Source organism: Aulonocara stuartgranti, assembly GCF_965226115.1.
Source record: "Aulonocara stuartgranti genome assembly, chromosome: 16".
Lineage (NCBI taxonomy): Eukaryota > Metazoa > Chordata > Actinopteri > Cichliformes > Cichlidae > Aulonocara > Aulonocara stuartgranti.
Window position 1 is genome coordinate 630,270 of NC_138952.1, and position 4,731 is coordinate 635,000.

A 4,731-nucleotide genomic window follows, 5' to 3' on the forward strand; every position below is an offset into this window, starting at 1 on the left:
ACACCTTGGTGGTCTCATGGACAAGCTGGAGGAGGTGGCTGGGGAGAAAGTCTGGGTTTCTCTGCTGAGGCTGCTGCCCCCGCGACCCGGCCCTGGGTAAGCGGAAGAAGATGGATGGATGATTCCTAAATCTGTGGATAACCAATCAAACTGTGCTCTCATCACATCATTATGTGAACAAGTCTGAGGATGATGAAGTTCCTCTGATGAAGCACAGACAGCTGATACAAACACTCTGTTTAACCTGTTGCTTCGGTTCTTTGGAGGTTTGTAAAGAACCTGAGAGGAGTTCTCATGTTCAGACACGTCTGTATGACGAACTCCAGGATGATGTCAGAGGGGGTGGCGGCTGAGGAGCAGGACTCCTCCCACACATGCTACAGAGTGCAGCACCGAGACTGACCTGCAGATGGCGCCACACTGACACAAATCAGCAGCCTGAGCTCCACAGCCTGAACCCACAGAGACCCCCACCCACAGCAGCACAGAGCAGTGACCGCCCGGAGGAAGAGGAGGAGTCCCGGTGCTGAATGAGCGGATTATTCAGGTGAAGCTGCTGCAGAGGAACACAAGCTCCTCAGTCTGTTTTGTTTTCCAGGAGTCGCAGAGGAGAACCATCAAAGGAGGAGAACCATCAGAGGAGGAGAACCATCAGAGGAGGAGAACCATCAGAGGAACATCAGAGCTGTGAGTTCACTGCTTCTCCTTCTTCTCTCTGTGGTTCTTCAGACTCAAATGTGACTTTTTCCTGTGTTTTAATCAAACGCACCCAGACTCTGGGGTGGGCGGGGTCAGCGCTGCACCAGGCTCCTGCTGGTTAAACAAACACTGAGCCCAGATCAGTTTATTAGTGTTTAATACTGAGACGTCCATCAGAGATAAAGAGCAGCTGAAGAGCTGCTTCTTCTTCTCTGCTCTCTCTCCTGCTGCACGCGTCACAGACTCAAACAACAGTTTAATGATCAGCCGATTAATCAGAGCGATTAGTTTGAGGTTTGCAAACATGTTTCAGGCCAGATGTTAAACTCTGTGCAGATGTGGCGCTTTGATGTTTTTCTCTTTGATAATTTTAATGTTTTTACTTTGTAAACTAAATCAGTTCAGAGGAGCTGCGTCAGAGTTTGAAACCATCCTCTGAACGATCACCTCGTCCCTCATTCACTTTCATCTTTAGCTTTTCTTCATGTTTGGCACTAAAGTTGACCTCAGTTATTATCTCATCTTATTTTCACTCCTTGTGTTGTTGAGTCTCTGCTTTCTTCTGTCTGTATCATCAGTGTGGTGACCTCTGACCTCTGTGATATCTCTGTGCACAGTGTTTTAAGATGAATCAAAGTGCAGTTAGTGTGGTGGGCTATGATCTCTGAATTTATACAAAGCGGTCGGTTATGAAGACGATGAGCAGGTGAACGACCCCTCAGCCACAGACTGATGATGAAACCAAGCAGCTCCACATTAATCCTGCAGTAATAATCATTTTACCCTCTGATGTAAGAAATACTTCATCATAGTCACAGACTTTTATACTTTACAGTGCTGTGTTACTGCTGTGGTGTCACTACAGCACTGAGTCCTACAGAATGAAGCCAGCTTGATGCGACTGTAAGGACCGCTCAAACCTTTCAGACCTCATGCTGCAGGTTTTTAATGTTAATGAATATCAGAGTGTCAATAACAAAAGGTTATCAGATCAGAGTGGAGCCTGCGTCTGTCTGAACCTCGAGCAGAGTTTAAACAAGAACAAAATCAAATCTGAGAGAAAATCCAGTAAAGATGCTGAAGCCTCTTCAGGCAGGGAGCTGCCAGCAGCTCGGGTCAGCAGGTGTTGCTCCTCCACCTGTAGATGTTCCTCAGCACTGGTGGAGGTTTCCTTCACACAATCAAAACTGAACACGACATCTAAAATCATCAGTTAATCCTCACCATCAAACTCGGACGTCTTTTTAAAGCTCCATGAAGGATTTCAGACTCAGTCACTGTGAGACTTCCTGCATTTCAGGGCAGAGTATCTAAATTCCAGGCACAGATCCATGTCTGCATGTTGTTGCGAAGTTGTTTGGATGTCGTTGGGACGTAGTTGGGATGTTGTTGGGATATTGTCAGGACGTTCTTGGGATGTTGATGTATGTCTGGTGTTTGCTTGATGTTTCACGCCTCTGTGTCTCAGTGGAGATGCAGTGCTGATGCTGCTGCACAGTGTGTGATATTACAGGGTGAATGTGGGAAACAGAAGCTCGGCCTGCTGCTGCTTAGTTGTAGAGGATGTTTGTGAAACGGTCGACTGACGTGAAGGAATCTCCTCTGATTAAACAGCCGACCTCAGACCGACCGGAGTTTGCTGGGAAGTTTCAGAGCACCGTGAACTCACCTGCAGCTTTGATTTCACAGCCTGATGCCTGATCTGATCTCTTCTTATCTTCTGCTGCTTCCTGTCTCAGGCTGGCGTCTCATCGTGTCTGAGCCTCACTCATCTCGTTCCTCACATTAAATGCAAACTGACTTTAAATATGACCGATGGTAGCAGCTGTCTTCCTGCAGCAGGTCTGGGATGAGTGCTAACTCTCTGACTTTTCATAAAGGTTTTCACTGTGAGAAGAAGTCTGCGTGATCGCAGTGAGCAGCTGATTCCTGTCTCTGAGTGCAGGCTGGCTGTAAACGCTGCAGCTCACCTGTCTGTTCAAACACACGTTCATCACCACAAATGCTTTCAGGCTACACAGAAACAGCAAAATCAAAGTTTCACATGAACACACACACACGTACAGTGAGAAAAGACTTGAAGCATATTTACAGACCACTCCGGGAAATGTTTGGATTTGAATCGATGAGGTCATGGTGGGGTGGGCGGGGTCAGACTGTGAAAACATTTCTACTCGGTGGAAATATCTGCTGTTTGGATCATGTTCTCCATATTTAGTGAAATATTTGCAGGCTTTGTGTAAAACAAGCTGCTCACAGGTAGTGAGGGCTGACCTGCTGACAGAATCACAGAGCTGGTATTCAGCTGCAAGGTCTCAGGACTTCCTCCTCACAGCTCTGCTCTGTTGGTAGAGCTGATGTTGCATCAGGTCATGTGACCCAGCAGCCGAGTGCAGCTGTTGAAAGTCAGAGTTTGAACTTTGAACTTTAGAAAGTGAGTTAGCAGCTCCGACTGAGGGGAGGCTTCTGTGTTATTTGGCTGCGTTGGTTCAGCATGACAAACAGGAAACAGTTTTTGCTCCTGATAATGAACTCTGCTAATGACAAGCGCAGATGGGCGAGTGAGCTCCGCTCAGTCTTTCTCTCTCTCTGCCACTCAGGGTGGAGCTGAGCTGCTGACTGCAAACATTCATGTGTCGCTGCTCTGTTATCTCTGTGTTATTGATCTTCTTGATCTTCTGTCAGCTTCTCTTTGTTTTCCTGCTGTTTGTGTCGCTCCACCGACGTGACACCATCTGTGAGAAAAGCTTCACTCAGGCTCTCTGTGACCTTCAGAGCTCTCGCAGGCCTTCCTGTTTGAATGCTGTCTTCTTCTGTATCTTTGTTGGCAGTGTTGGTCAAGTTACTTGAAAAAAGTAATTAGTAACTAATTACTGATTACTTCCCCCAAAAAGTAATCCCGTTACTTTACTGATTACTTATTTTCAAAAGTAATTAATTACTTAGTTACTTAGTTACTTTTTAAAAACACGATTTACAACCTGAAGAGGTGATAAAGCGATAGATCTTTCAGCCCAATTCTACTTTTTCTGCATAATCCATCATACAAAATGTAATCAAATGGAAAAGTCTCTTTTTAAAACTTGTTTTATTAGTTTTAATCTTTAAAATGTAAAAATGTAATTATCTGCAACATTCTCTGACTGGAAGAAATTAGTTTAACATTTAAACCTATTTTCTGCACATTCCAGCTCATAAAATAAAATATTTTGTGTGTTTACACTCAGTCTTTCAAATAGATGCAAGTAAAACACAGCAGAAAATAAATAAAGTCAAAGACTCAGCGGACCTGTTGCTCTATTTTCACCTGTAAAGCAGGAGTGGGGCAGGCGGAGGGTTACCCTGGTGCAGGTGTGCCGCGGTCAGTGGAAGAATCCGCGAGTTTCTCTGTGAGTTTCCCATTACGTTGTAGCTACTCGGTGCTTGTTGGAAGTTTAGGGGTTTTTTCGCTGTAAAAAGAAGTTTTCTTCCCACGCACAGTGGACACTAATGTTTTTGTCACTTTTTATGGAATCAAACTCAGAGTAAGGTCAGTACTTCCACGCTTTAAACGCTGCACGCTCATACTCTCTCTGCACTCGATATATGATCCACTGTTGATCTGCACACAGCTGTTGTCACGAACGTCGCACTCGCTTACGTCACTGTCATGAGACATTCTTGCAAAAAAATCACGGTTTTAGTAACGCAGTAACGCAGCGTTCCTACGGGAAAGTAACGGTAATATAATTACCGTTTTTGCAATAGTAATCCCTTACTTTACTCGTTACTTGAAAAAAGTAATCAGATTACAGTAACGCGTTACTGCCCATCTCTGGTTGTTGGTGCTCTGCAGCATTTCCAGCACGTTCTCCTCTGCAGGTTTCGGTACATTTAATCAGTTCATGGGACTGTGGCGGCTCATTGGACATCTTTAACCTTCATCATCATCAACTCAAACATCTTCACACAGCAGTCTCGCTGATCTTTCATCTTCACGTTCTTGTTCCTGATCGATGTATCCAGAAACTGCAGCATCTAACCTGTGTTCAC

General features: G+C 45.0%; 1 protein-coding gene across 1 annotated transcript in view; it reads left to right on the forward strand.

Annotated features, from left to right (window-relative positions):
* Positions 1–340: 340 nt before the first annotated feature.
* Positions 341–4,731, forward strand: part of mylka (myosin, light chain kinase a) — a 46,137-nt gene continuing 41,746 nt past the window's right edge. Inside the window, exon 1 of the mRNA XM_082509144.1 lies at positions 341–687. The gene's annotated coding sequence lies outside the window, so the exon portion shown is untranslated. The remainder of the gene's footprint in view (positions 688–4,731) is intronic.